Here is a 27,541-nt window from a genome sequence, read left to right on the forward strand (position 1 = left end):
TTTTGGGGGGATTTCTTCTTATTCCTGTATTAACTCTATATGGGAATCATGTTGTTTCATGTTTTGCATGTGAACTGAATAAAAAAAATAGATTTCCATTCTTATTATAGATAGATTGATTTACATTTCAAGATATTAGACTTATATTGAGTCTTAAAATGTTAAATTTGAGGTGCTGTGTTATAAAAGGAATCTGTCACTCCTCAAAATTTCTTGATTGACAGTGCTTCTTGCTCCTGCCCATGCCCAGCAATGCTTACAAAATATCATGGTGGGCGCACATTAAGGCTGCGTGCACACGCTGTGGATTCACCTGCGGTAAAGTGACCTAAGGTTTACCTGCGGATTTGCCTGCGGTTTTCCCCTGCGGATTGACACCTGGACAATGGAACAGGTGTCAAACTGCAGTGGAATCCGCAGAAAGAATTGACATGCTGCGGATTTAAAACCTCAGCAAAACCGCACGGAAAAATCTGCAGCATGTGCACAGCAGATTCGAAATCCCATTGGCTAACATGGTACTGTACAATGTCTGGGGAACTGCTGCGGATCCGCAGGGCCAAATCCGCTGCGGATATGCAGCAGAATCTGCAGTGTGTGCACATACCCTTAGTATGGGAGTGGGAGCACTCAGATCTGGGGCCATATAGAATTAATCTTCAGCTCACCTGGTCCAGCCTGCCCAATCCTCCTTTCCATGATCTCGGTGCACAGAATGAATCCATCCCCATCTGGGAGAAAATTCTTGGTGAAAAAAAACTTTTGTAGTTCCAGCACACGATATAGGAAAATTAAAAAAAGCCTTTATTTAGTCCATCATTAAGAATTACAATACCATGTAATAAAAGCATGTGTAGGCTTACGCGTTTCGGATCATATTTGACCCTTAATCATAGCATAAAATACTGGATAAATGTAGCACTTATCAAGGAAAAGCAACCAAAGAAGGCTGCCTTGGGTAACACCCACCAGAGTCAGCTGTAATACCAGCATCACTAATTCAAGGTGAGCAATAGTACCTCTCTGGATTAACCCTATGATGCATCCATCTTATACAAACATGTTACAATGTGAATTCTCACTTAGTGATAATCTAATGATTTGGGGCCAGTCTGTGACTACGGCTTCACAGTAACAATCTGTGACTTCAGAGAGGAGCTGGAGATCAGTGCATGCTTGCCCTCACTCTGTGTGTGCTGATATGATCCTCTAGTATCAGTGCATACACGCGTGAACAAGGATTGCAATTAGGGAGCACTCGATATGAGAAAGCCTGTGCTGTCAATCAAGATCAAGGACCATGCTGGATATGCAAATCAGAGGGCACAACAGCGTGCCAAGAAATTTGGCCAAGCCAATTGTGAACTGAAGCTTCCTGATTTGCATATGAATCTAAATTGAATTTATCTACAACTATAACACTAAAATTTATATTTTTGTTAGGGGCTAAGTGGCTAAATTTGTATTTTGGGACTGAAAGACTACCTTTAATTAATGTAAGAGATTTTATTAGATGTCATTTTGATGGAGAGACAGTTGGTCCCTTGCAGTTACAGAATGACATTATTAATTAATAATTAGCAAACATTTTCAACTTTGCAGTTTATTCTAATAACTCATTGAACTTTTTTCAATTAATATCTTTCTTAACCAGCTTAAGCTTGATCTAGTTCTCCTGTTCATTGCTGATTTCATTTTTTTATAACATATTTTAACTAAATAAAAAACTGGGGTCTGAGCTAAAAAAGTAAGTTAATTTGTATGCAGAATGTAAATGCATATAAACACATGACCATTTTACAGAGAAAACCAAAAACAAAAAACAAATATCCTAAAACAAAAAAATAAACTGCAAAAAATGCATGAACGTAGTAATAATAAGGGTATTTAGTAAACATAATTTTGATCAAAAGAATGTACAAGCCATCCTGCCACATCAAGGCAACCCTTGTTCGACAGTCCTAACTCTTGTATTAAGACCTTTCCACTTGTCAAATGACGTAAATGTGTTTCTGAGCTGGGAACTCCATCCTGTCTGGCCTATGCTTTACTGGTGGTTCAGTCCCTCGGTCCTTGTTCACATTTATGTCATTTGACAAGTGGAAAGGCTTTAATACAAGAGTTAGGACTGTCCCACAAGGGTTGCCGTGACGTGGCGGGATGGCTTGTACATTCATTTGATCAAAATTATGTTTACTAAATACCCTTATTAATATTACTACCTTCATGCATTTTTTGCAGTTTATTTTTTTATTTTAGGATATTTGTGTTTTGTGTCTCGTATATTTTAACTAGTCGTAAACTTTTTTCTTGCATGTTAATTTAAAATAATGTGTACCTTTTTCTTATGATTCCTGAAGTTAATTTTGATAATTGTGAGCTAAGTTTTCTATTCGCATTTTTTTTTCTACACCGGTTGAAAATGTTGAAAATAAAGAAAAGGAAATACATTTGTGTTCTTCCCATTTTTCCAGTGGCCAAAAAAATATAATTTAAATTGTGCTCTCCTTTCTATAATAGTTTTTTTTAACATGTTAGATGCATGATTTTTGCTTTTTTTCTTGTCAACACAAGTCTAGAGACAGCTATTTGAATTAGCAATGACATATTTTTAATAAAATTTTATTTATTTTTGTTATGTTCTGCCTATATTTTCTTATTTATCTCATTGTGCTCTCCATAAGGTAAAACATGTCCTTTGAGAGGCATTTCAACATGTAAATATATTTTTACTATTTCTTGGCATTAGTGATGAGCGAGCACTAAAATGGACAGGTACTCATTACTTCAGTCAAACAAATCATAATGCTCTGGTGCTCCACCCAAGTAGTGAGTATAATTGAAGTTAATGGGAAACTCGAGCATTTTTCTTGGTGCCCCGGTCAGGAAGGGGTCTAAAAATTGCTGAAAATGATGGAAACAGCCCTAAAATATAATGGTAAAGACCCCTCAAAACATTTATGAATTCCAAGTCACTGCTGGGAAAAATGTCAGAGTATTATGCCGTTTTTACGGACTGACAATAAAACATACAAAACCGCAATTAAAATGGATTTGAATGCAAGCAATGTTAAGAACCATTATTTCCAGGATAATTACTTGTATATAAAGCAAAGAGTAAAGAAAACTCCTCCACACTATGGGCTATAATCACATGCAGTGCTTTTGCACGTATGCATTGCTTACAATGGTGAAAAAAACATTTAACAGGAAATGTGATTTTATCATTTTAATACCTTATCTGGCCATGTGGTGTGTGAGACATGATTAGAAACATTGAAAGTCACAATTTTTTTTTCAGGGCCATCAGGCGTTCATCACTATTTGTAGAGTACCATCAGATGGCCCTTTCGATTGTTAGTGGCGCAGCAGGTGTCTTGCAGACACATGAGACCAAGATAGAATTTTTTTGGAAAAGCACACAATTCTACTGTTTACTTTAAATGAAATGAGGCGTACAAATAAAATATCACAGTAGTTACAGTCAAATATGGTGGAGGATCTAACATATATTGGCGTGGTTTTACTGCCTTTAGCAATGGGTGCCTTGACTGTGTGCAAAGTATCATGAAATGTGAAGATTCCCAAAGGATTTTGGGTCGCGAGATAGTGCCCAGAGTCAGAAAGCTGGGTTTGCATCCTATGTCATAGGTCTTCCAGCAGGACAATAACCCCAAACATACTTCAAGAACCACCCAGAAATAGATGGAAAAAAAGCAGCTCCAGTAGCATAAAGTCTTCTTCTTACATACGGATGCTAGAGAGAAACTGTGAATGGACACATTAAATCAGTTAATTTTGCCTGCTTTTATGAATTTCTGAGTACAGAACATCGTAAAAAATGTTAATCGGTCAATGAGTCCATGGAAAAAGGAAGCAAGGTTTCGGATTATTAAAGCAATAATCCCTGACTAGATACTTGTCATATGCTATTAATACTGCCACACCTCACCATAGATGAATTGTAGGTAAGAGCAGTTTTATTGTAGAATATAGTATGGATTTGAATTGGCACTAAAGCAAATTTTCTTGTACATGGCAGCAACAAACTCTGGAGTAATGCAAGTAATAATGCTAGCTTTGATGAATTTCTGAGTACAGATCACCATAAAAAAATATGAATTGGTCAATGGCTCATCAGCAAGGATTGAAATTAATAAGGCAATAAGCCCTGACCAGATGCCTATCATACGCTATACCTAATGCCAAAGCTCACTGTAGATTAGAGTTGAGCGAAACGGGTCAGCCAAATTCAGAATCCACCAACTTTGGCTAAAGTCGGGTTTCGCCGATCGAAACCCGACCATAGCATGAGGTCGGCCATGAGGTCGCTGACCCGCGCGCCAAAGTCGCGTTACCCACAATGTTTCCAGCGCCTTTTCTCATCCAATCATCAAGGCACACTGTGGGCAACATGATTACATAAGGCAGCGGCCCTCACCATGTTTGAGAAGGGCATTGAAGTGATTGGCTGGCTTTGTGTGGTGTCACAGTGCCTATAAAAGGCCGTGACCGCCATCTTACTTCTGCCGATCTTAGCATAGGGAGAGGTTGCTGCTGCTCGTTCTCAATAGGGAGAGTGTTTAGGCAGGCCAAAAAAAAAAATTGCTTCTGCTGATAGCGAATGTCACTGTACAACACAACAGTATAGTGTGCAGTGACAGGGGAGGATATATTTGTGTGGAGCAGCTCTGTTGGATATTAGGCTGCCTTATAAGGATCCCTGATAGCTGCATTGCTGTTTGCACACTGCTGTGCAGAGTGCTTTTTTAAAAACAAAAATATTTTTATTCCTTTTTTCTACACAGTTACCAATCCTTCATTTTTTCACACTTTTTTGTGCAGCAGCTCTGTTGGTGATTAGGCTGCATTATAGGCTCCCTGGTAGCTGCATTGCTGTTTGCACACTGCTGTGCAGACTGCTTTTTAAAAGCAAAAATTCTTTTATTGATTTTTTTCTGCACAGTAGATACTGAGCGTACATTTTTTCACACACCATTTAGAGGTGTACGCTCCTCACACACTACCGTGTACCGGCTGGTATCATGGACTAATACATGCTAAATGTGTGTGACTCCATAAAAAAATACACGGAGATTAACATTTTTCCATACATACACCATATAGAGGTGTCCGATTATCAAACAGTATCGGATATCGGGTGTTCTTATAATGGTCACATCTACAAAGAGTCAGCGTGTGTGTGACACTCCATAAATACATATACAGACATTTCCATTTCTCTATACACCATATAGAGGTGTCCAATTATCAAACACTATCGGATATCTGGTGTTCTTTTTTCTGTCACATCTACACAGAGTCAGCGTGTGTGTGTGTGTGACACTCCATAAATACATATACGGACATTTCCATTTCTTTATACACCGTATTGAGCAGTCCGATTCTCAAACAGTATCGGATATCTGGTGTTCTTATTACTGTCACATCTACACAGAGTCAGCGTGTGTGTGTGACACTCCATAAATACATATATGGACATTTCCATTTCTTTATACACCGTATTGAGCAGTCCGATTCTCAAACAGTATCCGATATCTGGTGATCTTAGGCTAAGTTCACACGCCGCGAGAGTTCCGGAATTCCATTCCGCGGGAAAATCGCATTTTAAATTCCAGCGATTTTCCCGTGGAAAAACTAGCATTTTGCAAGCGTAATTAGCTTGCAAAATGCTAGCATTTTCCAAGCGATCTGTAGCATCGCTTGGAGAACTGATTGACAGGTTGGTCACACTCATCAAACATAGTGTTTGACAAGTGTGACCAACTTTTTACTACTGAGGCCGCCTATGCAGCATCAGTAGTAAAAGATAAAATGTAAAAAATAATAGAAAAAATAAAAAATGGTGTTATTCTTACCTTCCGACATCCCGCGCAGCCTTCCCGCCACTCTCCACGCTCTCGTTCCCAGTAATCCTTTGCGAAAATGCCCGCGATGACGTACGTTCTCGCGGGATCGCAACGTCTCGCGGTAATTCGCGATGACGTCGCACGAATGACCGCAAGACTTCACGATCCCGCAAGAACGGACGTCATCACGGGCATTTTCGCAAAGGATTACTGGGAACGAGAGCGTGGAGAGAGGTGGGAAGGCTGCGCGGGACGTCGGAAGGTGAGAATAACAATATTTTTTATTTTAAATTCTATTTTTTACAGGGATATGGTACCCAAAGCCCGGAGAACAGTCTCCTCTCCTCCGGACCGTGGGTACCATCCGCAATTGTTCTGCTTACTTTTCGCATGGTGTGCACAGCCACATGTGGAAAGTAAGCAGAACAATGCATTCCTATGGGTGCGGGATCGCCGCGATTCAACAAAATTAATGAGCATGCTGCGTTTTTTACCGCAAAGAGATTCCACTGCGGTAAAAACCGCAGCATTAGCACAGCATTGCTGAATCCCATAGGAATGCATGGGATGCTTATTTTTCACGTTTTTGCGGCAAAATTGCACGGTTAAAACCGCCGCTGAAACGCAAAAAAAGCCACGTGTTAACTCAGCCTTATAACTGTCACATCTACACAGAGTCAGCGTGTGTGTGTGACACTCCATAAATACATATACGGACATTTCCATTTCTTTAAACACCGTATTGAGCTGTCCGATTGTCAAACAGTATCGGATATCTGGTGTTCTTATTACTGTCACATCTACACAGAGTCAGCGTTTGTGTGTGACACTCCATAAATGCATATACGGACATTTCCATTTCTCCATACACCATATTGAGCTGTCCGATTCTCAAACAGTATCGGATATCTGGTGTTCTCATTGTGGTCACATCTACACAAAGTCAGCGTGTATGTGACATTCTGTAAATACATGTACGAAGATTGACCGTTTCACCAACAACGTATACAGCTGTACACCTCTGATACAGTACCATATATCTGCTTGTTGGATTATGGTGAAATACATACTGGGTGAGCGTCTGTAACTCACAAAATATATACAGAGATTTCACTTCTTACATACGCCTTACACAGCTGTACGCTACTCATACAGTACCATTTCTCTGCTGGTATTTTTGGTAAATTTTCCCAAACATGAGGAAGTCTGGCGGAAGAGGCTGTGAATGTGGGGGGGGCACAGCTGGTACTGATGGTGGTGGTGATGCATCGGCTGGTTCTGGCAAAAGCACAATAGCAACTAAGGCAGGAGGTGATGAGCCTGCATCATTGTCTGGCACAAGAAGGCCTTTAAGATTCCCTTCTCTGGGAGAAGGTAAACCGCTTTTAAAGCTGGAGCATCAGGAACAGGTTTTGGCTTACATTGCCGAAACAGCCTCCAGCTCTATTGCCTCCTCTTCTGAAGTTACAAAAACTGCAAGTACAGAGTCGTCAGTGCAGGCATCAGGTCAGGAACAACACCTTTCGCTGTGTCCTTCACCCACACCGAAAGTGATGGATGCTGCAGTACACACTTCAGATTACTCCATGGAGCTCTTTTCTGTAAGAGAATGGTCAGCCATGATATACTGAGCGGCCATGTTGTCTCTAGCAGCCATTTTGTTGAAAGTTAGAGAAGATTCAACTTTTACAAAAGAGCTGATAAAATGTATTAAATGGAGGATGGAAAATGAGATCATGTCTCCTAGCAACCTCAGCCGATGTGCGTAGAGGAAGATTGGATCAATAGGGGAATAGGGTCACCAAATATATGGTCAGTATGCTTATACGTGATAGTGTGGTAACGAAGTGTAGAGTAGTTAAAATGTCAGGATGTAAGAATTTAGGGACCTAGACTGGAGACAATGATAAGATTTTAGGACAGTAGCCATAGATACCAATGACTTATGGGTTTTAGTGTTGCTTGAAGAAATGTTAATTAATATCTTCGTATTATGTCATTATATTCTCTTTTCAAAACCACGTTTCTGTAGATTACCATGAAAACTCCTTAGAATTATAATGTTAACGCCCTCTGCGGCAAAATGCAGCTTTCTTTGTTCTGATAATGTATAAGAAGCCCCTGTTACTGTCGATCGGGGCCATTCCATCGCCATCATGCCACTGTGCCTCACCATGGCCAGGGCACAGAGCCTTATCACCGCTAGACCTCCTAGCAAATTTCTGCCTGTCTGAATTCCTGTTTTTGCCCGCATATTCCAGCTCCTCTGTTATTCTGTATCTGTTTTGCTGTGTATCTCCGAATAAACCTTCAACCTCAGCTTGATAAGAGATCGTCTGTGGAACTTCTTCCCGACTCTTCCAGCTCTCAGTAGGACTTTTTCTTACAAGTGGCGAGCCAGCCAGGAGGAGCAGCTCCGGAGAGCTGCCTCCAGAAGATCCACCGGAAGAGGCTGCAGATGAGGGCTTGGAGGTGGGAAGAGGAAGAGAAAAAATAAAAGAAACGCGTGTGGCCACACGTGAAACCGATCAAAGTAAGCCAGCCTGAAGGAGAACCTCTCGTGATCGCTCCGAGACCGCCTGCCCGATTTTTTTTATAAGAAAACCACGGACAAAGAAAAAGACTATAAAAAGATGAGTAATTAAGAAGAAGCTATCTACAAGGACGTGAGAATTTTTTTGTGCCCGGTAGCAAGAAGCTTTAAAAGGGCGTGGGGAGACGCCTGGCAAGCTAACGAGTGAGGCTGGAATCACGGCTGCACCTCTTTTGATATCTGGTCGACCCAGCCTGCAGGAGGTCTTCCATTCGAGAGAGGTGTGAGTATCTAACTTTGCTTAAATTGCATTTGTTGATACTAGAACAGAGTAAAACTCGTCCTTGTAGACCACTGTAAATATGGAGTGGTTACGGAAGCAGGCAGAGAAATATGCTGGCACACCCCAGCTGGAGGGGGTTAATGTGGAAACCACGTGGTTAAATTGTATGCGTTGGTTTACCACAGAGAACAGGGAACTAGATAGGAAAAAATTTGCTAGGTTAAGCTAATATCCAAGTAGTGGCTTTGTGTAAGACAGTCATAATCTTTGATCAGGCTCTTGATAAATAGTCTACACAACAATATGTTAACATGATCACCCGGGGAGGGGCAGCATATAGGGAGAGATCAGAAAAGCTCAGTGAGATGCTGGAGCTAGCACGGAAGCACAGAGAGGAGGGGTGCGAGCAGCAGCAGCAGCTGAGAGCAGTTATGTCACAGATGGACACTGCAGCTTCAAGACACAGTGCTGATGTAAATACAGTTGTAGAATGGAGAAGAGTTAGGAGAATGAGTAAAGTAGTACATAACAAGATATAGTGTCCCAACAGCTCCAGCTTATGCAGACACAGTTGAGGAAAGATATATTGTCCCGACAGCTCCAGCACATGCAGACCCTAGGTTAGGTGTGATGCTGCTTCAACCCCGAGAGAAAAAAATCCCAGGCCAAATGTTCCTGGTCCATCTTAAATTTATTAAAAAAATGTTGCCTAATTGGGAGTAAATGAAAAGATTTACTCAAGGGTGGATAAAAAAGTGCCACAAGATAAGAGCAGAATGTGCAGCATGAATGATGATACAATGATGATACAATGATAAAGTAATAAAAATAATAATAATAACAAATGGCAAAATTTTTGTGAAAAAAATGCCTTTATTAAAATATATTGGCACAACAATTAAGTGCATTAAAATTATATATATATAATCATAAAAAAGAAAAAATAATAATAATAAAATATAAAACCACATATGCGGTATACTTATGTATATTGGAAAACCCGTTCCATAACAAGAAAGGCTTAATTAATAATACAGGTAAAAAAGTGCATAATTATAGTGACACAAAAAAATAAATATACATTAATAGATGTGCCAAAAGTGCAGCTGTGCAAATAAGTAAAAAACGCCCTAAGGCGTGTGCTATTAAACCAAAAAAATACCTGTAAGCCAATGACCGCAATGTGGATAATATAATGACGCACCCCGACGCGCGTTTCGGAAATAAAATCTCCTTCGTCAGGGGGATAGATACATCATAGTATGGACGGACGATTATTTATAGGGGAATCAATTAAACCCAAAATACCACACCAGCGCATGCGCCGCTACTAAAACCCGGAAGTCAAGGACTAATCCAAGTCATGTGATCGAGTACTTCCGGGTATGGTCAGACACCGTTGCCATGTAAATCAACAGCATCATCAATAACAAATACATGTAGCTGAATGCTCGTTAGAAAATAGCAATAGTAGCTCACATATGGCTAAACAACAGCTTATTTAATAGCATCCGCAGGTGGTATGATAATATAATGAGGGAGAACACAGGCAGAGAACATAGTGGTGCATGAGCAGACGCAGCAACACGGAAACCGAATGGTGGCAGGCGAAAAAACGCCGCCACCATGCAAATCACCGGTGCCAGGACCGCGCACGCGCACAGTTCAATGCAAATGACTGCCTCAAATAAATGGAACGGGAGGAATAATAATAATAGTGAGAAAAATAATAGTGTGTAAAAAATGACGTGATAAATAGAAGAATATGTATATATAAACATATAATAGTAATTTCATGATAAAACATGAAAATTGCAATGGTGCATGAAAAAATAATGTGAATATACAAGCACAATGATAAAAATAACCATCCAAAAAAGAAAAAAGAAAAATGAATAATGAAAATAAAATAATATGACAATTCTTCATTGCTTCCTCTGTCCAAAGATAAGATAGATGAAATGATCCTCATAAAGTCACATCCATGATAACTGAAAATATAAAAAATATAAAAGTTAAAATGCACAAGAATTATAAAAATGGAATGAACGAAAGACTCTCATTGAGACCAAATGGAGACACAGTACCTAGTGTCCATATCCATTGTGTCTCAAGTTGCGCAAGCAATTTACTGACATTACCCCCTCTATCACCCAAACACACCATGTCAATGCCAATTACTTTCAGTAATGAGGAATCACGATCATGGTGCATTTTGAAGTGTCTAGGAAGGGTTTTGAGTGAGGAAATATCTTCAACGTCGACAGCTGCCTTTATGCCTAAGACATGCTCCCGCACCCTCACCTTGAGCTGGCGGGTGGTAAGGCCAACATAGATGAGGGGGCAGGGGCATGTAGCATAATAAATGACAGCAGTCGATGAGCAGGTTATGGACTTCCTAATATTAAAAGTGTGAACATTGTCAGAGCTATTGAATGTACTAGCCCTGACAATATTAGGGCAAACTATACACTGCCCACATGGTTTGCAGCCCATAGTTTGTTTAACCTGTCCAAAAAAATTTTTATTGACTGGTTTCTTGACATAGTGGCTTTTCACTAGGCAGTCACCTAAATTGCGTGATCTCCGAAATGTAATGTTTGGATGATCTCCAATGTAATTCGCAATAATGGGATCTGCCTTCAAAATAGGCCAGAATTTATTCAAGCAAAATTTGAGTTGTTCATTTTGGCCATTAAAGTTAGTAATGAATCTAACTACTTCCTTGGAACTAAGTTTAGCTTCATTACTATCATACAACACACCATGTCGAGATTGATGTCTTGCTCTATTGAAAGCCCTTTTTATAGCACGACGGCTATAACCCCGCTCAATGAATCTTTCTTTTAAAGATTCTGCTTGTCTTAAAAAATCTATTTCTGTAGAACAAATGCGTCTTAAGCGTAGAAATTGCCCAATTGGAATAGAATTGATCAAACTGCGAGGATGTGAAGATGAAGTGTGAAGAAGGAAATTAACTTATTTTTGGTGTGATGTTATGCAGTTCCCTACTAACTGTCTTAACAAATACATCAACACTAGGGCAAGTTGAACACAATGTCAAGGAAGGTGAGGTTCCACAGTCCATTAAAAAACCATCTACAAAATTTCCTTCACTGTCAACTTGCCCTAGTGTTGATGTATTTGTTAAGACAGTTAGTAGGGAACTGCATAACATAACACCAAAAATATGTGTGGACAATTTGAGCAGTGAGGAAAGATTGGGTCTTAAGAGATTGGTTGGTCTGCAGGACGTGGTATATAAACAAGCAGATAAGGGTGGAAATGTAGTGGTGTGGCCTAAGGATATGTACGAAACTGAAGCATATCGCCAGTTAAATAACCATGAATGTTATAAGAGGTTAACATTTAACCCTTTATCAAAATTTCAGGCGGAGTTAAGGTCATTTCTGCAGGATGCTAGAGATGATAATATAATTACCAATGATTTGTTTCTATCCCTATTGATTCAAGAGCCAACCATCTCTACCCTTTATCTGCTGCCCAAGATACACAAAAATATTAATACACCACCAGGTAGACCAATCATATCAGGAAGGGGTAATTTTTTGGAGAATGTCAATAAATATATTGATTTTATTTTGCAGCCTTTCGTCACTTCCCTCCCATCTTACACCAGGGACACCGGGGATTTTCTTAAAAAGATTGATGGTATGCACATTGATAAGGACTCCATGTTAGTCACATGTGACGTGGAGTCCTTATATACCAATATTAAACATGCCGATGGAATCGCCGCGGTATCATATTTTTTACAACATTCTTCTTATTCACGTTCATTTGTTGTATTTTTCATTAATCTATTAGATTTTGCTTTATGTCACAATTTTTTCATTTTTGGGGGGTCCTTCTTCTTACAGACCCAGGGAATAGCGATGGGTGCTTCTTTTGCCCCATCGTATGCCAACCTGTTCCTGGGTCTGTGGGAGAGGGACCTATTTTTATCTGGTAATTATACATCGACTGAGAGCATTCCATTTTGGATACGCTATATTGACGATGTGTTTTTTATTTGGCAAGATTCCATCGACAAGTTATCTAAATTCATTGGAATACTTAACTCAAATGATATCAATGTGCATCTTACCTTTTGGTGTAGTTGTGAGGTCATTGACTTTTTGGATGTTCGTGTGGTGAGGGATGGTGATGATTGCTTGCAAACAGATCTATTCAGAAAACAAACGGCAGTTAATTCCCTTCTTCATGCTTCATCTTCACATCCTCGCAGTTTGATCAATTCTATTCCAATTGGGCAATTTCTACGCTTAAGACGCATTTGTTCTACAGAAATAGATTTTTTAAGACAAGCAGAATCTTTAAAAGAAAGATTCATTGAGCGGGGTTATAGCCGTCGTGCTATAAAAAGGGCTTTCAATAGAGCAAGACATCAATCTCGACATGGTGTGTTGTATGATAGTAATGAAGCTAAACTTAGTTCCAAGGAAGTAGTTAGATTCATTACTAACTTTAATGGCCAAAATGAACAACTCAAATTTTGCTTGAATAAATTCTGGCCTATTTTGAAGGCAGATCCCATTATTGCGAATTACATTGGAGATCATCCAAACATTACATTTCGGAGATCACGCAATTTAGGTGACTGCCTAGTGAAAAGCCACTATGTCAAGAAACCAGTCAATAAAAATTTTTTTGGACAGGTTAAACAAACTATGGGCTGCAAACCATGTGGGCAGTGTATAGCTTGCCCTAATATTGTCAGGGCTAGTACATTCAATAGCTCTGACAATGTTCACACTTTTAATATTAGGAAGTCCATAACCTGCTCATCGACTGCTGTCATTTATTATGCTACATGCCCCTGCCCCCTCATCTATGTTGGCCTTACCACCCGCCAGCTCAAGGTGAGGGAGCATGTCTTAGGCATAAAGGCAGCTGTCGACGTTGAAGATATTTCCTCACTCAAAACCCTTCCTAGACACTTCAAAATGCACCATGATTGTGATTCCTCATTACTGAAAGTAATTGGCATTGACATGGTGTGTTTGGGTGATAGAGGGGGTAATGTCAGTAAATTGCTTGCGCAACTTGAGACACAATGGATATGGACACTAGGTACTGTGTCTCCATTTGGTCTCAATGAGAGTCTTTCGTTCATTCCATTTTTATAATTCTTGTGCATTTTAACTTTTATATTTTTTATATTTTCAGTTATCATGGATGTGACTTTATGAGGATCATTTCATCTATCTTATCTTTGGACAGAGGAAGCAATGAAGAATTGTCATATTATTTTATTTTCATTATTCATTTTTCTTTTTTCTTTTTTGGATGGTTGTTTTTATCATTGTGCTTGTATATTCACATTATTTTTTCATGCACCATTGCAATTTTCATGTTTTATCATGAAATTACTATTATATGTTTATATATACATATTCTTCTATTTATCACGTCATTTTTTACACACTATTATTTTTCTCACTATTATTATTATTCCTCCCGTTCCATTTATTTGAGGCAGTCATTTGCATTGAACTGTGCGCGTGCGCGGTCCTGGCACCGGTGATTTGCATGGTAGCGGCGTTTTTTCGCCTGCCACCATTCGGTTTCCGTGTTGCTGCGTCTGCACATGCGCCGCTATGTTCTCTGCCTGTGTTCTCCCTCATTATATTATCATACCACCCGCGGATGCTATTAAATAAGCCGTTGTTTAGCCATATGTGAGCTACTATTGCTATTTTCTAACGAGCATTCAGCTACATGTATTTGTTATTGATGACACTGTTGATTTACATGGCAACAGTGTCTGACCATACCCGGAAGTACTCGATCACATGACTTGGATTAGTCCTTGACTTCCGTGTTTTAGTAGCGGCGCATGCGCTGGTGTGGTATTTTGGGTTTAATTGATTCCCCTATAAATAATCGTCCGTCCATACTATGATGTATCTATCCCCCTGACGAAGGAGATTTTATTTCCGAAACGCGCGTCGGGGCGCGTCATTATATTATCCACATTGCGGTCATTGGCTTACAGGTATTTTTTTGGTTTAATAGCACACGCCTTAGGGCGTTTTTTACTTATTTGCACAGCTGCACTTTTGGCACATCTATTAATGTATATTTATTTTTTGTGTCACTATAATTATGCACTTTTTTACCTGTATTATTAATTAAGCCTTTCTTGTTATGGAACGGGTTTTCCAATATACATAAGTATACCGCATATGTGGTTTTATATTTTATTATTATTTTTTCTTTTTTATGATTATATATATATATAATTTTAATGCACTTAATTGTTGTGCCAATATATTTTAATAAAGGCATTTTTTTCACAAAAATTTTGCCATTTGTTATTATTATTATTTTTATTACTTTATCATTGTATCATCATTGTATCATCATTCATGCTGCACATTCTGCTCTTATCTTGTGGCACTTTTTTATCCACCCTTGAGTAAATCTTTTCATATACACCGGATGGTCTGCCATCCTTTTCTTGGGAGATTGGTTCAATCACACTTTTTTATATATTTATATCTTTATTTATATTAATGTGATTATTACACTTTATATTAGTATTTTGTGTGTTTGTATTTTTTCTCCTTGTCTATTCTCTAATTGGGAGTAAACTAAGTGAGTGTTTTGTTAGGATGATGCAATCCGAGGTGAGGGGTGATGAGTCTAATGTTTTTGCATACCATTCACCTCGGGGTGTATCTGCTGATTCGGGGAGGCCAGGGGTTCCGGGGGGGTATGGCCAGGTACCGAGAATGGGCAGGTCCCGTTCGGCAGAGCCCCCAAGGGATCCCATGAGAGGCCCCCCCCTTGTGTTATTTTTGTGGACATCTGGGACATGTTAGACGTTTTTGTCCCAACCTTGTGCCAGGGATTGTTCCCCGAGAACCCCGGGCACCATTTAACCCCCAACAGACCCGGGAGTTCTCCAGACCACCTTTCGGAGTTAGACCTCCGTATCCAGCAGTGAATAACCCTAGGCAGTATCAGCAGTACAACGTTCTTCAAATGGTTAACCCAGTCTCACAGGAGCCTTCTGCTCCTGCTCCCTCCCCAATAGCTTTCACTCATCCGCACCCGGAGATCCATGCTATTAAGGGAGGGGTCATTCCTCCTCGTCCCTGTGCTCCCCTGATCAAGGAGCTACAGGAGCATGAGGACCGGACCCTGACTAAGGATCTCTTTGGGGCGGAGGTGGCAGCTGTTGGACGGAAGCCGAGTCCAGATGGGGATGATGGATTTTTCGGGCTTCCCATGGCAGGTAACACTGATTGATGGAGTGCTCCCCCTGTTCCCCTTACCCTCCTTGCCCCCCTTTCCCTGGGCAAGGACGGTAGACCTTATGTCAGAGGGAGAATAGAGGGGCTGCCTTGGGAAGACATCCTCATCGATACAGGAGCCTCAGTTTTAGTAACAAGACACAAATTGCAGTCACCCCCTGGACTGCCTGAGACTACCAATTTTGGTAGAATTTTGGGGCTCCTGTATTCAAGCAGTAAAAAGTCGTCCAGTAAACCTGAGATTTCAGGACACAGGGGGATCGAAGCAAAGGGGTCTTCGATGCGCTTTTTGGGTAAACCCACAATTACGGTACACTATTTTGGGAACTGATGTTTTGGGAGCAATGGGAATTGTTGTTGATCTATGTAACAAAGTCTTGTGGCGGAACAAAGAAGCCACTATCTGTTCTGTAATTGTCCCTGTAGAGGAGGAGGAGGAGGAGAGTCATAAATTACCCATTGCTAGTTTCGGAATATGTAATAGTGAGAATGTTGAAAACACTGACAATGATGCTTTAACACTAGGACTACTGGACTCGTGACCCCGCCTAGAACTACTGAAAGGAGTCATTTTGACTCCTTGCTTGTTTTCGTTTATTTTTAGAGTTTCATTTGTGGTTATTTATTAATAATTATATTTTTTGTAATGTATTATTATTGTGAGATCCAACAGTAATGCTTTTGATTGTTTTTTTTCTGCTTTTCTTATTTTTCTACAGAAAATAACAATAATTATAATAGACGTTTTTCAAACATTTTTTTTTATTCAAGTGCACACATATAAACAACAACTGAAGAACAAAAAGCAGAGAAAATGTAGGTGGAGGAGCATAAAAATGAAAATATGGCGCAGAATTCACCTTCTAAACATTTGGTGTTTCGCATTTTAGGCATTGCCTTTGATTTATGGCAGTACATTGCCCACACAAAGACTTACCACAAGTCTTACAATTGCCGACAGATCTATTTTTATTGCACTTTTCTTTGATCTGGCAAAATTTTGTTTGAACCATCACTTCTGAGCATGTAGAAACTTGGGACATGGAACCCTTTTCCCTATCTGTGACATAAGGACCACTCAACTCTCTCACAAGCGTTTGCAAAAATGCCTTGCGTGACATTTTTTGGTGGGTAATCTCCTTGAATATTATCCATGCATTTATACCCGCAAAGTCTAAGGCATTTTCAAATGCATGAACAGGCCATCTCCTTGTGCATGTTCGTGTGGTATATTTTCGTGCCATCTGATCCACTACATCTACTCCATATTTTGTTTCATTGTAAAACTTTACCGTTTCTGGAGTTTTTTTAGCGGAATCAGACGCAACAACAACATCTGGATGGACGGAACTCAAAATTACAACATTTTTGTTGGGCTTTCCTTGATATACTGTAAGTGTAAAATTGTCTTCATTTCTAAACACTTTAGTGTTGTACAATTCCTCTTTCATGGATTTTATTTCTTTAGGCACTTCTCGCCTTATCTTGTTCAGTGTTCCCACGATGGTTGTTCCTTTGCTTTTTAGCTGTTTAGCTAATTTTACTGAAGTAAAATAATTATCGGTTGTAACATTGCGACCTTTTTTCAAAAACGGGTCCAATAACTTCATTACCACATGGTCAGCTAAACGGTCCTCAGCACGGCGTGTGTCATCTTTTGCCTAGATAAGGGAAGCCATTTGCCAGATATTTGCTCTCCTTATCAACAGCTAGCCAATATTTGTGGCCATATTTATCTGGTTTGGAAGGCATGTACTGCGTGAATGGACACCTAGTTTTGCTTGGGAAAAGTTGCTCATCCACCGTTATGTATGGGCCAGGTTTGTAACACGCAATACAATTTTCAATAAACCTGTCCCACACAGTAGAAAATAGAGCAAACTTGTCCGTTTGCAGTCTCTCCGATCAAGTAGATTTCTCATCAAATCTGATAAGATAAGAGCCTAGAGTAAACAAGCTATTTTGTTCAGTATTACACAGTAATACAAACAGGTAAAACACAAGGAAAATGTGAAAAGTTGACATGTAAATTGAACTACATCTATATGAACATCAGGGTAAATAAGACAGAGTGAAAAAATTATGCACAAAACTTTATAGCAACATTTAGTGACAAAAGGACCTCAAAATATAGTAGGGAGTCAAAATGACTCCCTTCAGTAGTTCTTGGTAAATTTTGAAAAAAACGCGCAAATTTTTTACCAAAAATATTTATTCTCACAAAATCTTTTTTCACATCATATTTGAGGAAAAGTCACCGAGTTTCAAGCCGGAATTCTGAAAAATGTAGTCACAGAAGAGAAATAAAAAACGAAAGGAGTCAAAATGACTCCATCAGTAGTTCTAGTGTTAAGAATGAATTGAAGCAAAAGTTCCCTGAATTGTGGATCTCAAAGAAAACTGATTGTGGGTTAATGCAAACTCAGGTTAAAATTGATGGTGAAAAACTGCCACCTTTCCAGCGTCAGTACCGTATTCTGGAGGACGCAATCCCTTACATAAGGGTAGCAGTCAGTGAATTGGAGAAACAAGGTGTTGTTGTGAAGAGAAATTCTCCATGTAACAGTCCTATTCTACCTGTAAAAAAGGAAGATGGCAGTTTTCGAATGGTAGTAGACCTGAGACTTGTAAATAAGTACACTCCCTCAGCTGCTCACCTTGTTGCATCTGTCCCTGAGGTTATGTCGCAGCTGAGGAGTGATTGTAAGGTATTTTCTTGTTTGGATATTGCAAATGGCTTTTTCTCAGTACCCCTAACACCTGAATCTGCACTCCGCTTCGCACGCGGTTGCCCATGGGATTTCACAGTTCTCCTGTGTATTTCCATCAGGCATTGGCTCAGATGTTAGAATCCCTTGGTTACGGAGACAAAGTCTTACAGTATGGGGATGATTTATTGATTCAAACTGTCGATGAATGTGAACACAGAGAAACCCTTGAAAATGTTTGTCAGGCTTTACAAGAGGCAGGACTCAAAATGAGTCTAGATAAAGTACAATTGATGAAATCAGAGGTTAAATTTCTGGGTGTGTCTGTCTCAGCAGAAGGAAAGAAGCCCATGCATGATAGGGTTAAAGCTATTCAAGCTGTTCCCCTACCAACTAATATTACTGAACTCAGAAAATTTTTGGGTCTTATTAATTTTTCCAGAGAATTCATTGAAGATTTTGCTTATTTGGCTAAACCACTGTATGATTTATTGAAAAATGTTGATAATGACTTTGACCTTGTTAATGTAGAGGGAACCGCCTTACAGGCTTTTGAGGGATTGAAGCGCGCCCTTACGGCAGCTGCTGCATTGATTAACCCTGACTATTGTTGAGCATTCCGATACCGCAAGTATCGGGTATCGGCCGATATTAGCGGTATCGGAATTCCGATACTTAGTTCCGATACTTTTGTCATATCGGATTCCGGAATCGGAATCGGAATCGGAAGTTCCCATCATGCTATGAGCCTGCTTGCTTTGATTAAGCCAATGGGAATCCTCCGAAGTGTGGGCACATCCTGTTAGGCATGTAGGCATGTTAACTATTGGCATGGCTGTGATTGGCTGCCGAAATGATGTCATGATGCACTATAAAAGCCACCGCAGCTGCCATTTCTGGTCACTCTGCTGTGAATTCAGTTAGGGACAGGCTGCTGTAGAAGACTGTGAGGGACAGTTAGAAATAGCGATTCCACCAAACATCTAGTGCTTTACCCAGGCTACATAAACCACCACTGTAGCCTTCTTTGCCCTAGCAGCAGTGTTCACAGCTGTCTGCAAGGGCTGTGTGAGTGCAGCTCACGCTGTGGAGTGGGTCCTGCAGCCACGTCAGGCTGTAGGCCACCCAGTGTGATCACTGCTGCCTCATACATCTTTTATTTTTTGAGCTGCATTTTTTACATAATTTCAATCTAGTGTGCTTCCATCCGTATCCATATACGTTGGTTGCAAACACTAGTAGTAGACAGCGGAGCCTTTCTGCAGCATTTCAGTGCTAGTGTCCACTTTGCTGCACTGTTCACGGCTGTCTGAGAGGTCTCTGACTGTGTGTGAGTGCAGCTCACGCTGAGTAGTGTGTCCTGCAGCTACGTCTGGCTGTAGGACGCTCAGCGTGCGTCAGTGCCTCACACATATTTTTATTTGAGTGCAGCTCATTTTTTCTTCTATTAGTGTGCATCCATCTGTCTCCATCTACGGTGGTTGCAAACACTATATAGGAGTACACAGCGGAGCCTTTCTGCAGCCTGTCAGTGCCAGTGCCCACTTAGCTGCACTGTTGACGGCTGTCTGAGAGGCCTCTGACTGTGTGTGAGTGCAGCTCACGCTGAGTAGAGTGTCCTGCAGCTACGTCTGGTTGTAGGACGCTCAACGTGCGTCACTGCCTCACACATATTTGTCTTTGAGTGCAGCTCATTTTTTCTTCTCCTATTAGTGTGCATCCATCCGTATCCATCAACATTGGTTGGTTGCAACCACTATATAGGAGTAGATAGAGGAGCCTTTTTTTCTGGCTTGTGCCCTGCCGGCGCAGCCAGATTAGTATTACCCAATTTTTTTGGAGCCTCATCTTTTGCATTGTAGGTTACCTGCCTGCATTGTAATAGCTCCAAAAAGTTGGTGATACTATCAGTTTCAATTCTTTGTTCACATACTTTGAGTTTGTTTCCAACAAAGAAACCACAAAAAAAGTTCACCAAACACTACATTTGGAACTTGTGTAGGCCACATCAGCTCCTATTAAAGTCTAGTCCACACACACACACTTCATAAAATTAGTGTTTCTTGTACCTGTAACCAGCTGTTCAGGAATAAGCACACTAAGGCCCCCCTTTGTACTTTTTTGCCTATCTTAAGCAGTCTTGCAAGATGAAGAAGGCAGGGAGTAAGGCGCGTGGGCGTGGGCGTGGGCGTGGAGTTTCAGCAGGGAGAGGACGTGGGGATTCTGCAGGGAGAGGACGTGGGGATTCTACAGGTAGAGGACGTGGGGATTCTGGGCCTGCTGCGGGCACCAGTGGATCAGCATCCCCCAGTTTTAGCAGGCAACAGTCCTTTATGCGCAGCTTTGTAGGACCTCAACGTACCCCACTGCTGCGGGAGGAACAAATTGAAGCCGTTGTCGGATGGATGGCAGCTAACGCATCGACTTCAATTACTTCCGCATCCTCTCAGGGTCAGAGCACCGAAGAGCAACCATCTGTCTCTTCACCACCTGCCAAAGTGCCCAGGCAGTCAGAGAGACATGGACAGGAGCCATCACAGTCTCTACTTCTGTTCTCGGAATCTGTTGGCTTGGAAAGAGGGGGCCAGCCAAGCAGGATTCCTGAATGTGAAGAAGAGGGAGTATGCAGTGATGCGCAACTTCTTTGTCCCTCTGAATCTGAAGAGGCGAGTGGGCCAGTGCCTATGGTCAGCACACCTCAGTACGCATCAGATGATGACGAGACTCAGTTGCCACTTTCTGGTGCGTACGGTGCTGGCGAGACAACCCCGGAGAAGCAGCTGTTTGAAGAGGGGAGGGAAGATGATGAGGTCCTTGACCCATCATGGCGTGAGCAACAGGAAGGTGGTGGGAGCAGCTCGGAGGAAGAGATTCCCCTACCGGCCAAAACAGGAGGCAGAGGGAGGGGGAAGACTTGGTTGCCTGTACCCTCCACTTCGGCACCCGTTAGGAGCATTCCTCCTTCCAAAGGCAAACCGGGCGCTCACAAGAGTTGCAGTGCGTGGTCCTTTTTTGACACAGTTGCAGATGACATTTGCTTTGTCAAATGCAAGCTGTGTCATCAGAGAGTCAAAAGAGGGAGAAATGTCAGCAACCTCAATACCACAAATATGTGGAAACATGTGCGCACCAAGCACGAGTTGGAGTTGCAGAGACACCCTGAAGACGTAGGCCAACGTACAGCACCACCTACCACCTCTTCAGTTCGTGTTGGGCCCTCTTCCTCCAGCTCACACACTGCTGGTTCGGCTTCCTCACAGGATCGCCAAGGAAGAACCTCTGCCACTGTTGTCCGGAGACCCTGTCAGATTACACCCATAGCAGCACGTTCCCATCCATCACAGCCATCGGTAGCACAGGCATGGGATAAAAGGCGCCCTTACTCAGCAAACCATCCCCGAGCACAGTCTCTGAATGCTGGCATTGCCAAACTTCTGGCAGTTGAAATGCTGTCATTCAGGCTGGTGGACACTGACACCTTCCGGGACTTAATGGCATTGGCAGTCCCCCAATACAACGTGCCCAGCCGCTTTTATTTCAGCAGGCGAGCCGTCCCTGCCCTGCAGAAACATGTTGAGGGCAAAATAAAACATGCGCTACTAAACGCCGTTAGTAGCAAGGTCCACCTGACCACCGATGCGTGGACCAGTAACCATGGACAGGGACGATACCTTTCCCTCACTGCCCACTGGGTCAATGTTGTGGAGCCGGGTACGGATCTGGAGAGTGGCGCTGTACGTGTTCTTCCAACGCCACGGATTGCAGGACTCCAGTCTGTACACATAGACTCCTCCTCCTACTCAAGTTCCTCAGAAACAGCAGAGCAGGAGCCTGTTACGACCGATATGAGCACAGCCGTGGCCAAACGTCAACAGGCTGTACTCAAATTAATTTCTTTGGGGAATCGAAGCCACACAGCGCAGGAGCTCTGGAATGCTATGAAGCTGGAGAGCGATGTGTGGTTTGGGCCAGCGAATCTCCAGCCGGGCTTGGTAGTGTGTGACAATGGCCGAAATCTGGTGGCAGCTCTTGGCCTAGGCAACCTCACACACATCCCATGTCTGGCACATGTTCTTAACTTGGTCGTGCAGAGCTTTCTGAGGGACTATCCGGATCTTGCTGCACTGTTGCACAAGGTCCGCATAGAGTGCGCTCACTTGCGACGTTCCAGCACGGCAAGATCGCGCCTCGCTGCTCTGCAGCGACGATTTGGCCTTCCGGAACATCGCATCATATGTGACCTACCCACCCGGTGGAATTCAACGTTACATATGTTGGAGCGGTTGTGTGAGCAGCAGGCAGCAGTCATGGAGTACCAGCTGCATCAGGCGCAAACAAGTCGCACTGTGCGCCGTTCACACTTCAGCACCATTGAGTGGGCCTCTATGAAGGACATGTGCCTCGTTTTGCGTGCCTTCGATGAATCCACGCGGATGGCGAGTGCAGATGATGCACTAGTCAGCATGACTGTCCCCCTTATCTGCCTGCTTCAACAAACACTGCAAGCACTAAGGGATGAGGTTTCAGAAGAGGTGGAGGATGAGGAGTCCCAAATGCCATCTGCTTCTGGACAGTCTGCGCTACGTGTTTCCTCACAAAGGCCTAGGCAGGGGACACTTTGTGAGGAGGATGAGGAGGAGTCGATGGAGGAGGAAGACATCTCTCCAGAGGAGGGAGGTACACAAACCTCTACTCAGTATGTACAGCGAGGGTGGGGTGATGCAGAGCAGGCCGAGGTCACGCCTCAAACAGGGGACAGCGGTTCTTTGGCAGTTGGGAGTCTGCAGCACATGGTTGATTTCATGCTGCAGTGCCTGAGAAACGACTGCCGCATCGCCCACATTCTCGTCTCGGCTGATTATTGGGTGTACACCCTCCTAGATCCTCGCTACCGGGACAGCGTACAAAGGCTCATACCAACGTTGAACCGGGAGCGTAAAATGCGGGAGTACGAAGAGTCACTGGTGCAGTCCATAATGTTTTCCATTCCACCCGACAGCATTGTTGCTAGTGCTTTACAAAGCAGCTCTGTGCGTCGAGGCAGTGGAGGAAACTCTGCACAAAGAGGGAGCAGAGGAAGCGCCGCAGCACAAGGCAAGACCACTATGGCCCAAATGTGGCAAAGTTTTGTGTGTCCACCACAATTGTCTACACCATCAGCGACGCCTCGAGTCAGCAGGAGGCAACGCTTCCGTCAGATGGTGTCAGACTACATGTCTTGCCCTGTCGCTGTACTCCCAGATGGCTCTTCCCCCTTCAAGTTTTGGGTCTCTAAGCTGGATACATGGCCAGAGCTTAGCCAGTATGCATTGGAGGTGCTGGCTTTCCCTGCTGCCAGTGTATTATCGGAACATGTCTTTAGTGCCACAGGTGGTGTACTAACAGACCGTCGCACGCGACTATCTTCCGATAATGTTGACCGGCTGACTTTTCTGAAAATGAACAAGGCCTGGATCTCCAAAGACTTTGCCATTCCTCTTACAGACTAAATTAGTGGTTGGCAACTGTATCCAGGTCTGCTGGTGTGTTCATTTTTCTACCACCTGAACTATAATCCCTGTGCTTCAACACAGCCAGTTGTCGCTCAGATGTGTCGTCTGCACAGAGAAACACACTAGCTCCTGTGTTAGTGGGGTTCAGTAATGCCAGCTGATCCCCTGCTGTGTGGATGGCAAAGTCACCAGCTCCATCAACATTCAAACCACTACTGATTTTTAACCGTGCCCAACTTAGGTCTCTGGCTCCACTGTCTCTACTATTTCCCCTGACCTCCAACCCCGCCATCTACATCTCTGAAGTGGCGTCAGCACAATCTACACTTGTTCCTGTGTTCCTGTGGCTCAGTCCCATCAGTTTATCCCCTGATGTGTGTCCGGCAAGGTCTCCTGCTCTGTCCACATTCCCATAACCAGTAGTGGTAATGAGGACAGAGCTGGCGAACTTGCCGGACAAACATCAGGGGATCAACTGACGGGACTGAGCACCAGTAACACAGGAACAAGTGTAGATTGTGCTGACGCCACTTCAGAGATGTAGCTGGCGGGGTTGGAGGCCAGGGTAAATAGTAGAGACAGTGGAGCCAGAGGCCTAAGTGGAGCATGGTTAGAATCAGTAGTAGTCCACAACCTCCATAAAAACCGCTGCCCATTGGCCTCTGCATGCGGCATGCGTAATCCTGGGCTCCAACAGCGTCAGTTGGTGTTCAGAAGTGTCATCTCCACAGAGCCAAACACATTCGTTAGAGTGTTAGTGGGTTTCAGCACTGCCAGCTGTTCCCCTGCTGTGGAGATGGCAAGTCTCCTGCTGCCTTCACCTGCCAAAATCCAGTAGGCCCCAGCCTGCTCCTCGCCTAATCCTGGGCTCCAACAGCGTCAGTTGGTGTTCAGAAGTGTCGTCTCCACAGAGCCAAACACATTCGTTCAAGTGTTAGTGGGTTTCAGCACTGCCAGCTGTTCCCCTGCTGTGGAGATGGCAAGTCTCCTGCTGCCTTCACCTGCCAAAATCCAGTAGGCCCCAGCCTGCTCCTCGCCTAATCCTGGGCTCCAACAGCGTCAGTTGGTGTTCAGAAGTGTCGTCTCCACAGAGCCAAACACATTCGTTCAAGTGTTAGTGGGTTTCAGCACTGCCAGCTGTTCCCCTGCTGTGGAGATGGCAAGTCTCCTGCTGCCTTCACCTGCCAAAATCCAGTAGGCCCCAGCCTGCTCCTCGCCTAATCCTGGGCTCCAACAGCGTCAGTTGGTGTTCAGAAGTGACGTCTCGACAGAGCCAAACACATTCGTTCAAGTGTTAGTGGGATTCAGCACTGCCAGCTGTTCCCCTGCTGTGGAGATGGCAAGTCTCCTGCTGCCTTCACCTGCCAAAATCCAGTAGGCCACAGCCTGCTCCTCGCCTAATCCTGGGCTCCAACAGCGTCAGTTGGTGTTCAGAAGTGTCGTCTCCACAGAGCCAAACACATTCGTTAGAGTGTTAGTGGGGTTCAGCACTGCCAGCTGTTCCCCTGCTGTGGAGATGGCAAGTCTCCTGCTGCCTTCACCTGCCAAAATCCAGTAGGCCCCAGCCTGCTCCTCGCCTAATCCTGGGCTCCAACAGCGTCAGTTGGTGTTCAGAAGTGTCGTCTCCACAGAGCCAAACACATTCGTTAGAGTGTTAGTGGGGTTCAGCACTGCCAGCTGTTCCCCTGCTGTGGAGATGGCAAGTCTCCTGCTGCCTTCACCTGCCAAAATCCAGTAGGCCCCAGCCTGCTCCACGCCTAATCCTGGGCTCCAACACCGTCAGTTGGTGTTCAGAAGTGTCGTCTCCACAGAGCCAAACACATTCGTTCAAGTGTTAGTGGGGTTCATCATTGCCAGCTGATCCCCTGCTGTGGAGATGGCAGTCTCTCCTGCTGTCTCCGCATTCCAAAGACAGTAGGCCTCTGCCTACACCCTCCTATTTCCTGGGCTTCAACTCAGCCAGTTGTAGCTCGGAAGTGCCGTCCACACGGAAAGAGATACTTGCTCCCGTGTCTCAGTGGGGTTCAGTAACGTCAGCTGATCCCCTGCTTTGTGGATGGCAGTCTCTCCTGCTGTCACCTAATTCAAAATACAGTAGGCCTCTGCCTACACCCTCCTATTTCCTGGGCTTCAACACAGCCAGTTGTAGTTCGGAAGTGCCGTCCACACGGAAAGAGATACTTGCTCCCGTGTCTCAGTGGGGTTCAGTAATGTCAGCTGATCCCCTGCTTTGTGGATGGCAGTCTCTCCTGCTGTCACCTCATTCAAAATACAGTAGGCCTCTGCCTACACCCTCCTATTTCGTGGGCTTCAACACAGCCAGTTGTAGTTCGGAAGTGCCGTCCACACGGAAAGAGATACTTGCTCCCGTGTCTCAGTGGGGTTCAGTAACGTCAGCTGATCCCCTGCTGTGTGGATGGCAGTCTCTCCTGCTGTCACCTCATTCAAAATACAGTAGGCCTCTGCCTACACCCTCCTATTTCCTGGGCTTCAACACAGCCAGTTATAGTTCGGAAGTGCCGTCCAGACGGAAAGAGATACTTGCTCCCGTGTCTCTGTGGGGTTCAGTAACGTCAGCTGATCCCCTGCTGTGTGGATGGCAGTCTCTCCTGCTGTCACCTCATTCAAAATACAGTAGGCCTCTGCCTACACCCTCCTATTTCCTGGGCTTCAACACAGCCAGTTGTAGTTCGGAAGTGCCGTCCACACGGAAAGAGATACTTGCTCCCGTGTCTCAGTGGGGTTCAGTAACGTCAGCTGATCCCCTGCTTTGTGGATGGCAGTCTCTCCTGCTGTCACCTAATTCAAAGTACAGTAGGCCTCTGCCTACACCCTCCTATTTCCTGGGCTTCAACACAGCCAGTTGTAGTTCGGAAGTGCCGTCCACACGGAAAGAGACACTTGCTCCCGTGTCTCAGTGGGGTTCAGTAACGTCAGCTGATCCCCTGCTGTGTAGATGGCAAAGTCTCCTGCTGCCTACACAGTCGTACCACTACTGATTTTTAACCGTGCTCCAATTAGGCCTGTGGCTCCACTGTCTCTCGTATTTCCCCTGTCCTCCAACCCTGCCAGTTACAGCTCCGAAGTGGCGTCTGCACAATCCACACTTGTTCCTGTGTTACAGGTGTTCAGTCCGGTCAGTTAATCCCCTGATGTGTGTCCGGCAATGTCGCCTGCTCTGTCCACATTCCCATTATGGGAATGTGGACAGAGCAGGCGACATTGCCGGACACACATCAGGGGATTAACTGACCGGACTGAACACCTGTAACACAGGAACAAGTGTGGATTGTGCAGACGCCACTTCGGAGCTGTAACTGGCGGGGTTGGAGGACAGGGGAAATACGAAAATCAGTGAAGCCACAGGCCTAA

Source organism: Dendrobates tinctorius, unplaced genomic scaffold (genome assembly GCF_039654945.1).
Source record: "Dendrobates tinctorius isolate UK_male_01 unplaced genomic scaffold, ASM3965494v1 ptg000044l, whole genome shotgun sequence".
NCBI classification, from domain to species: Eukaryota; Metazoa; Chordata; class Amphibia; order Anura; family Dendrobatidae; genus Dendrobates; species Dendrobates tinctorius.